Here is a 10528-nt window from a genome sequence, read left to right on the forward strand (position 1 = left end):
AGTATTCAAATTTGTCGTAAAAATCATTCATAAATTATTTTAATGACTTTTATACTAGTAGGTTTTGTTTTGTTTTGTTTGCTTTATTTTGTTGGGATTTTCTGTCTGTTTGTTGGTTTTGGTGCTGGGATCAAACCCGGGGTCTCGCGCACGCTAAGCAAGGCCCTGACACCCAGATAAACCACCAGCCAGGTTACTGGGGCGGTTTGATGCACAGAAGCGTCACTAGCTCTGTGATGCTTCATTCTGACCCTGGGGTTTTGCACACCAAGGACGTCTTCACGGCGATGAAGGTCATCAGGCGACTAGGCAGCTGCGTCTTTGTGGAGAGGACTTGACTCTCTGTGACGGGGTAATGGGGTTTCTGGGGTTGGATTCGTGGTGCCACTGCCCACAGCCAGGGGCTGCTGCTCTGCCTCCAGCTTCACAGGAGCCGGAGCAGGGATGGGGGGACGCGGTGGGAGCAAGGGGGCGCAGAGGCAGAAGGGCAGGTAACCAGGCGTCAGCTCCTTGCTGCTCCCTGCTCTCACACTCGCCTCCCACGCCTGCCCCCACACCTCTGACCCCTGACACCCCGGAAATACGCCCAGTCACCTTCTCTTTCCTCCTGCCTCCCACATGCAGTCTTTTTGCAGTGGCCTCTCTGCCTGTACAGCCCCCCACCTCCGGCTCAGGCCACTGCGCACGCGTCTGTGCACACCGGGGCGGCCAGGGCACCTGGGCCTCTGCACCCTTCATGCCGTTCCACCCTCTCTTCCCTGCCCCGCTGGTGGTCAGCAGCCCAGGGTTCCTGGGCCCTGATCTGTTGCAATAACAATTAATCTTCGAGCCCAAAGCAGGGATGGGGACCCTGTCTTGTCTTTTGCCTTTCAGTGGTTTGCACCCTAGTCAAGCCCACCGACAGCAATGCAGCAGGCACCCCAAGTTTGCGCAGCCCAGACCTGATGCACATCTGAGGGCACCCTCCGAAGATGTGAGATGCACATCTCCGTCTAGCTTGTCACTGTGCCTCTGCCTGAGGTGTTGCACCCTCCCCTCCCTCTACCCTGCAGGGGGCTTAGCTTTTGAAGTTCCCTTCTCCCTGGGGTGGGTCTTCCTGCTCCTGGTTAAGGAGATTCACACTTAAAAGGTCTTCAACTAGAATCTGAACAGAATAAGAGGGTGCTTCTCTACCCCCCACTTCCGTGCTCGAGGGCCCAGACCAGAGAAGCAAAACAAAGTGTGTTGCAATAAAGTAGCACAAGGTTGATGAGAAAACCCATATGTGCGGCAAACAATTAATTAATTTTAGTGCTTATTGCATGAACTATTATCCCATCCAGGAGGAGGACTGCAGTGTTTGATAAACAGTGCGGCCACACCGACGACGTGTGTCTCCCAAGGGCCAATGCTGGCTGAGTCTTCAAGGAAAAGACTCAGGTCCCAAAGAGCAAACTCATGAAACCCTGCGAGGCTTCCCCAATAGCTCTTCAATAGAAGATCCGGCCAGTGAGCAGAGGCACGAGCCTCCCGAAGTGACTGCAAAGTACTCCCAGGGTTCTGAGCACAAAAACCCTCCTCCTGCAGATCTGCAGCTGGGGGCTGGGGGCACAGGGGAGGCTTTACACACAGCGGGGTCCGCTCCTTGCTCCTCGGTGTGAAAGGCTCTTTGTTACTCTGCTTCGGCCTGGCTTCCCGTTTGGGAGGTTTCAGAATACCACGTTACTCCATGCTGCAGCGGAAATCAAAGAAACAAGTGGTACTTCAGAAAATTGGTGGGAGCCAAAAGAGAAGGGAAAAAAATCTTTGAAAGTCAGGATATTGTAGTTCTGCAAACAGAAGCCCATACATGAGCTTTTCAGGCGGTAAGTCTCTTACTACACAGAGCGAGCTAAGTGCTTCAGCATATTTAGCCAGGTCAGGACAGGAGCACATTTTCATTTCAGAAAGATGGTTTGAAGCAGAGGTGGACTCAGGCCAGCCAGACTCCAAGAGAGTGAGGGGTAATCTTTCCCCAAAGCCGTAACACTTTAAGAGAGTGAAACTGTCAGACACTGGTACAGTGCTGAAATATACTGCTACTGGCAGCTGAGTTAATTAGAAATATTCTAGGCAGTCAGACAGGGCTGGCCTTCAGGAGCCAGTGCAGAAGGCCGGATACCTTGTGACCTTGGAGGAGACAGACACCTCCCATTCTGGGCCAGATCTCAAGACAAAAGGCCAAACAAACACAGCCACATCCTGAACGTCAGGGAATAATATTCTAAATAGGTATCACCTTGAGGAAGCCAGGATTCGCCATCCCAGTCCCCTACAGGAAGAGTCTCTGCTCTGTAAGCACCCCCGCTTGCTAAGTGACTCCCCATTTGTCTCTGACTTAATCAATTTTACTTGTGCTGTTAATCTTATTGGTAGACCACAGGTCTGTCCCACCTCATGCCCACCTTGCTGGACCCACCTCACCTTGTGGTTTTGCTCTGTTAAAGTCCCTAGAAAATACAGAGACTTTGGCAACCCACTGGGGACCCCTTCTGAGTCTCTCTTGGACAGAAGCTTTCTCTTTCTTCTCAAAAGATACATTCTGCTCTTAAACTCTGTTGTTCCAAAAAGTCATTCTTTTCGAGAACATGAAATCCTACTGGACATCCAGTAGGTTGGGAGTTTCGTTCCCCTATATCAGTACTAGAGTGCGATAACTGGACAAGATTTGGGGGCCTGGGGGTTGTTTGAGAAATACCCGAAATAATACATGTTGAAGGCAAAGAAAGCAGTAACGACACAGAATGAAAGAAACAAAGAGAAGTATAAGGAGGCGAGGGGAAGACTGCTTTGTGTATTGTGGCTTCACTTTGCAGTGCATAATGGGCTCCTTCATCCTGAGAAGCTGGTAGGAAGACAGAACACACCTTACCCTTCCCACTTTCCTCTCCTCCCCGGCATCCATCTCTTGGCTCCCTTCCCTCCCTGTTCCCTATAACCTACCTTACTGTGTTCTTTATATTATTTATACCTTGGGTTTCTCACATTAGAGAAACCATGGGGTATTTAATCCTTCGTGTCTGAATCGTAATTTTAAAACTGTTCTTTCAGGAAGAAAGCAGCTTCCGGAAGCAGTCGGTTACCCGGTGTTAGCCACACCTGGGATCTCTGGGCTGCTCTATGCTGCTGTTCTTCCAGTCCCACAAAACCTGAAGTCCATGAATTAGGTTATTTACAAGGTAAAGAGCACAGATACAATAGACTTTCTCTTGTAAACTGGGCCGTCCTTTCACCTGTTAAAATGTACCTTATCTGTACTCCTGGGGCTGAACCAGAGCTCTTAGTTAGCCAAGCATCAACTTTCTATAGATTCACAAATTTCACAAATTCTACTGATCAGAGCCTATGAATGTCCACAGCTCCTGACCCTAGAATGCCTGTTGATCTTTATCTCACCCCTCAACCTTCCTGTTGTGTTTTCTTTGAGTCTGCACTTTAAATTCTACCTAACGATTCCCAACATCAGTTTGAGAAGCTTGTTGGGTCAGGTCCAGTGACAACACTAGTGGGGATAAGAAGGATGAATTTAAGTATAGTGGTACATATAAAATATATACATCATATAAGTTTTGGGGCTGGGGATTTAGCTCAGCGGCATAAACGCCTGCCTTGCAAGCAGGCAGTCGTGAGTTCGATCCCCGGTACCGATAAAAAGGAAAAAGACAAAAAAAAAAAAAAAAAAAAAAAAAAAAAGAATAAAACTAGGGAGCTTTGATCTATGCATCACAAAGAATGGAGAAAAGAAGACTTCCAGGGCCAGCCCCTCGGCCCATGCCTAAGGCGGCACATCTGCCCTTACCATTAAAGAGCTGAACGCACTGACAGTCCGTGACTTTTCATGGATGCCTTAGAAAATGGAGCTGAAGCCTCTGGAACTGTACACTGCAGTGGAGCAATACTTGAAACTTCATGTTGAACTTCTGGGGCTGAGTGCGGTGCACCTAGAGAGGGAGAAAGTCCTCATGGGGACCGTACTCACTTCCAGGGGCTCCACCTCCAGGAACTCCGCTAGGCTCCCTTGTGAAAAGCCCGAGAGCCTTGTGTGGCCCTGCAGAGGAAGGCACGAGCTGCGAATGATTTCCATTCTGCAGCCCCTCTCCACCACCAAGGGAAAGACAACAGAGCTTGTTCCACCACGAGGAAGGCCACTTCTCCAGTTCCGCCGTTGCCAGCCTTCCTGTCTCACGTATGGAGAGGAAAACAGTGAAGCAATGTTTGCAAAGGTCACAGCCTTCTAACTTGGGGCTCTGAAAAGCTAGACTGCCTCACCTGGCTTTTACAAAATGCTTCCCCTGTCTATGCTGCACTAGTATAATGGTGGGTTACAGCTTTGAAAGCTGCAGGATGAGAAAGTTCTTAGGAAACCCTGACTCCACGGGAGAGAGAAGACGCAGGGCACTCCTGGAGCCAGGGCCTCTGGCATCTGCAGCAACAGCATATGTTAGATACAGCCCGGTCTGACCTGCAGCGGACTAAAGCCACACCACATCCAAAGACAGCGCTCCAACACTGATCGTCCCACTACCATACGGTGGAAACAAGCAAGCAAAAACTGCCAGGCGTGAACACAGCACTCTGCACAAACACAACAAGCATCAAACTATATCCAAGTACACTGCAGATTTTGGAACTATCAGATGATAACTATGAGTTTTCAGATATTAACTATGATAGTAACTGTAACTATCAGATAAAAACTGTGTGTAATAAGATAAGGGTTCTAATGGAATAAGTACAGAGCATATAAAACAACTTGGCAATACACGCAAAGTGAAGGGAAAAAATTCTAGAAATCAATAACAGTATAACAGAAATGAAGCACATTGTTGATAGACACATTGATGTACTAGATAAGGTTGAGAAAAGATCAGTGAGCTTAAAAAGTAAGTTAATAGATATATTCAGTCTAAAACAATAAAAGGAAATGAGTGAAAAAAAAAAAAACCTTTAAAGTGGGTGTCATGGTGCATCCCTGTAATCTTTGCACCCTGGGAGGCTGAGGCAGTAGGATTAGAAGTTCCATCCCAATGTAGGCAGCTTAGTGATTTAGTAAGACCCTATCTCAATATAAAAGGTAAAAAATAAGAAGAAATAGAATAAAATAAAAAATAAAAGATTGCTGATGTAGTTCAGTGTGAAGACCCTGAATTCAATATTCAGTACTGGAAAAAAAAATGAATGTGATAATGTCAAGAGGTGAAACAGTCATAATTCAGATACTAGAGAGGGAAAACACAGGGATAATAGAGCAGAAGTATTTGAAGCAATAATGGCTGAGAATTTTCCAATGTTAATTGATAGAACTGTGGGGGACTGGCCGTGGCTGAAAAGATAAGAAGTATGAAATATAAATGACCTTTATTTTGAGAATGCGGGGAGAGACTCCCAACTCCCCCACGGGGTGCTGCATCTCCACCCGGGGTTGGCGATCTCTTCGTGGAAGACATGAAGTGAGGCACATAAGTAGCCTCGGCTTGGGGTGGAACCTAAGGGGACATTAGGGATGCACAGGTAGCCCATTGGTCTTTGTTTGGCGCCAGAAGTAGATTCCTAAGGGTGGGGGAGATAGGAGCTCTTTGGCTTTACTGGCTACAGTGTCCTGTCTGGGCCAAAACCCTTTCATATCCCATCTTACAATTATTATTATGAAAAGAGGTGAAGATTTCTCTCTTTAACTGCTTCCTGCTGGCTGAGGGCACTACACTGGGATCTAGGGGAGTTGACGGGATGACGGTTGATGCCCAGGTAGAAGCTGGTGTCAGGTGTTTTAGCCAGGACAACTTTACTGGTGAATGCATGTAGACTGGAAAAACAAAGAGACAAGATGTTATGAGGAGGCATGGCACTGTAATATTTAAGGACCCAAGTAGAAGTAGAAGGGAAACGTGCCTTTGATTTAGATATATCATTATATCAGGACCATGTTGAGGTAGAAACACTTCCATGGTAAAGCAGAATTCTGAAAAATTAAACATGGGGTTAGGAGGAGTGAAGTTATGAGAGGTGCTTACTCTCCCATCTGAAAGGGTAAAAGGTAGTTCAGTAAGGCTTGTCTCTGGTATGCATGATGTTGGAGTCTGTAGGAAATACTGTTAAGAGTCCTGCTGTAAAAATGATCATTAATGGAACGCAAGAAATTAGGAACCAAAGTGGATAACAAAACATGACAACCTGTGAGTCGTGGCCGTGAGGCCTTGGTAAGGCAGAGATGAGTAGGAAAAGGATGGTTAGATTTAGGGCCCGAGTGATGTGAAACCAGGATGGCAGTCTAGCAACTCTGATTGCTGTTGAGGTTACCAAGAATATCAGGATGGATCGCTATAACCTGGTTGTAGTCCTTGGAATGATTTGCTGCAACAGAACTTTAGCAAGTATATCAGCAGTTTTACTGGTTGTGAGAAAGGCTTTTATGTATCCTGAAAAGAGTATAAACAAAGTGAGAAGACAAAATGTATCTGTAAGTCTTGACCAGGGTTGCCTGAGAAATTGGTAATAAGAAAGGAAGGGGGTGGTCTTACATCACTGAGGAGAGGTTTACTAGCGATAACAGGTAGAAGCTGTTGAGGCCTCAGCGTGTCTAAGTCAGCCTGCATAAAAGGCATTTTAAGATTTAGGACTGGGACCTGCACGAAATAGGCCCTGTTTGTAAATGGCATAGGTTGATCATCAATACCCCGTCATAGAGATTGAGGACTTAATATAGCAGCCTGAAAACTCAGGAAAAACTCTGTATATATAGCCTCTATGTCCATAAATATAGAGAACATTTTACCTGAGAGTTTAATGTGACTTGGACTCTGAGACGGACACTCACAAAGGGGCCTGCTGGCCCTGAGCCCATTTAGTCTTCGGCAGCAATTTTCTGTCGGTGACGAATCTGACAGTGTCCTGTGAGGGCTAGAAGTTAGGATGGCTTACCCATTCTCTGGTGGCTAGGACAGCCCAGCAGCCCTGGAGTAAGGTCTCACAGAATGCCAGGATGAGGCATCTCTCTTGCCCAATGTCTTCTGCTGCATTTGAGCATGGTCCATGGGGGGCCAGGCAGCTCCACTTTGTGTAGGTTTACCTGCCTCAGAACTCTAAGTGTCACTGTTATCTCTGTTGTTGAAAAATATTTTTAAAAGCCATATTAAGAAGGTCTCTGTGGCGTTTGAATGTCAAGTTTTGCCTTTTTGTTTGAGATCTGGATTACAGTAGAATTAAGTAAGTATGTAGGAGTTTAATATTGCCATTTTAGATTAGAGATCAGGCTTTATCTGAATGGCACACTGCTTTTTTATAGGGTGCCACATGGAATTACATAGTTAACAAAAAAGGCTTTAATCTGCCCTCCCCCTTTTGGAGTAAAATCTTAATGGAAACATTTTGTAGTAAACGTTTACCAATCTTATGAATAAATCTATCAAAACTGATCTAATACTGTCAAATTTTGAACACATTTACTTTTTAAAATCTATTATTTGCAGTAGTATGAACCAAGACAAATAAAACTTTGAAGAAAACCCTTGTCTAGTGGTTTTTAGCAAAAAGAAATTTATAATTATCTGGATCTAAAAGAAAACTTTTGTCATGGCTGGAACACATGCACAAAAAAAAGCAGCAGAAACAATCTGAACTTAATATCTTAAAATCTCAAATACAGTGCCAGATAAGCAATGAGTTTATCCACTGTGCCTGTCTGCCGTGGCAGGCAAAGCGCGCCTGTAGAGAGCATACTGACGCTTGGGGGCGGGGGCTGGGATCTCTCTGGCACGCAGCCTGTAGGTGGAACACGCAGAGTGGGCAGGGTGAGTGCCGGGACACAGCACGCAGGGGCTGGGAGGGGCTGGGACCACCCCAGAAACACTCAAGGCAGCGGCGACAATGGCATATGGGGAGGGGCTGGCAGACTCGCGACGGCAGCGGCAGTGGCGGCAGCAGGGCTGGGAGGCACCCCAACGCAGCTCAAAGCCAGGGGTCGTGTGGCCGGCAGCTGCCAAATCGCCACTTGGAGGAGTTGTTTGCGGGACACGCACCTTAGGGCACGGTGTTAAAAGCTGAACGGATTAAGGTGCGACATTAAAGCCGAATCACAAGTGTGGACCTCAGTCACAGCCTGAGAGCTGAAACACCATGCATGAGGTTGGGGGCTGCGGCATGAAAGCCAAAACAACTGTTTAAAGCCCAAAGCAGTTTTGTGTGTATCTCTTAACACTGTTTTGGTCTCATTTTTTATCTTGGTGGGGAATGGGTTGGCACGCACGGGAAACAAAGGGACGCTGGCAGTGCAGCGGGGAGGGGAGGGGAAGCAGGGAGGAAAGGAGACACTGAGAGAGCTCTGAAAGGCTGCAAGGGAAGATGCTGTTATCTCTAAGTGTGGGGAGAGGGAGGGATCCTGGAGGAGCAGGAAAGGACACACATTCCCAAAACAAAGACTTAAAGATAGTTTTGTAAGCTTGTGGGCAGTGTGATAAGCCATAGATAGGTATTTTTTGGGGGGGGGGCAGGAAGTGGTCCCCGAGATAAAATCTGGTGTGGGGTTTAGTCCACGGGGTTAGAACCAGATGAGGCCATGATCTGCCAAGCTTAAAGTCATCACTTTGCACCTCAGACCAACGGGTTATATGGCTCCAAAACTTCTAATAATTGGACATCACCAATATTATGAGTGGACTTTACGTGGGCCGAGCAACCACTCTGCCGTGAGAACTTAAAAAGCTCTGAAGGACTGAAGGGCCTCTCAGTGTGGGCAGTCCAGAGTGGACACAGGTTTGCCCAGAAAGACCCTGTCTTGGGCTGAGGACATGAGAGCATAACAAACCCACGCAAAGGGGGAGAAAACTCACCTGGGCCTGGCCCAGTGGCTGTCTCCAGGGAGTTGCTCACCTGTGGTAAATTGGTCAGTGTTGTTTGCAAACCAGCAGCGACAAGCTTACAGCTCCTGAGTGTAGAAGTGAGGAATTAATGCAGGATGCAGTCTAGTCCTGGTCCTGAATGGCAGGGGACTCAAACTGGGAACCAGCCCCAGGAGTCTCTCATCTGCCATTCCCAATCAGGGAACCATATGATAGAACTGTGGGGGCCCGGGGGCAGCTGAAAAGATAAGAAGTATGAAATATAAATGACCTTTATTTTGAGAATGCAGGGAGAGACACCCCTAATCCCCCACGGGGCGTGGCATCTCCACCCCAGGGTCATCAATCTCTCCGTGGAAGACGTGGAGTGAGGCACATAAGTAGCCACGGCTTGGGATGGAACCTAAGGGGACATTAGGGATGCACAGGTAGCCCATTGGTCTTTGTTTGGCGCCAGAGGTAGATTCCTAAGGGTGGGGGAGAGAGGAGCTCTTTGGCTTTACTGGCTACAGTATCCAGCCTGGACCAAAACCCTTTCATTAATGACACTAAACCAAGAAGTTCAAAGAACACCAAACAGGATGAATACAAAAAATTACAGTTCAGACTATCATGTCCCAAATGCTGAGACAAGGTGGAGCGGGGCTCTAATTGAGGCAAAGTACCAGGATATGGTAAACCTGCTGGCCAAGTGGGTGGAACCTGTCAATGGCAGAGAGCCAGGTTACCTGTGCCCAGCCCTGTAACTGGGACCAATCAGAAAAGCCTGAGATCAAGCAGATCTGTGATAGGATGGCCTGGATCTGACGTCACAATGGGGGGATACAGAGGTGGCCACCAGTAAACTTCTGACCACTATAAGCTCTTCCGGTGGCCCATGCTCCCTCTGCGGATCGTACTTTACCTTCCTTTAATAAATGCAAGACCTCATCACCACTTTTCCTGTCCAGTTCTTTGTTCAAAACACAAAGGAGCTAGAAAAACTCTCTAGGACTCCAACAGCCCAGAACCACAGTAGCACAGTGATGACTCTCAGGCATCTGACAGAGTGCCTCCTAAGAGACAGGGCACACAGACAGCAAACCTTCCTTCCGGAACCCAGGTGGTGCCCTTGCTTATTGCTCTAGAACCTTCTCCTCAGCCCCTGCCAGGGCCAGATACCATGCATGCCACTGGGACTCTTATCCCAGGGTTTTAGGTAGCGTCTCTAAATTCATTTTCTCCCCTCCTTCCTGTTATCTGATTGGACTACTCTTCCATGCATGCTTTTAAAAATATTTCTTTCCTATTTAATTTTTTTCCAACTTCACTATTTTGCTTTTTTACTTTCTTGGATAATAAATCATCTAAATATAAGAAAGTAGTGTGATTTCCTTGCAGAAATATAAGAGAATTGAAGATACTACAAGAAAATTAGAAAATGAAAACAGTACAAGAAACAATTAGCTGTGGATGGTGCTGAGAAACTCTCACCTCAGCTACTCAGGAGGTTGAGGCAGGAGGGTGATAAGTTTGAAGCCACCCTGGATCACTTAGTGAGACTTTGTCTCAAAACAAAATAATGATTAATGATAAAGGTCAGAGATATCACCTGTTCTCCCCAGTAACACACACACACACACACACACACACACACACACACACACACATGCAAAAAGAATAAGAAACAAAGCAAA

At 46.9% G+C, this 10528-nt stretch overlaps 1 long non-coding RNA gene across 1 annotated transcript; it reads right to left on the minus strand.

Annotated features, from left to right (window-relative positions):
• Positions 1-1201: 1201 nt before the first annotated feature.
• On the minus strand, positions 1202-9574 carry LOC134472782 (uncharacterized). The gene is made up of 4 exons (XR_010042764.1): positions 9518-9574; positions 8884-9090; positions 3818-3959; positions 1202-1711 (listed from the first exon to the last, which is right to left on the minus strand). It is a non-coding gene; the product is annotated as an uncharacterized LOC134472782 (long non-coding RNA).
• Positions 9575-10528: the final 954 nt, after the last annotated feature.

Source organism: Cavia porcellus, unplaced genomic scaffold (assembly GCF_034190915.1).
Source record: "Cavia porcellus strain 051 isolate PalLab524CR breed Dunkin Hartley unplaced genomic scaffold, mCavPor4.1 scaffold_24, whole genome shotgun sequence".
NCBI lineage: Eukaryota > Metazoa > Chordata > Mammalia > Rodentia > Caviidae > Cavia > Cavia porcellus.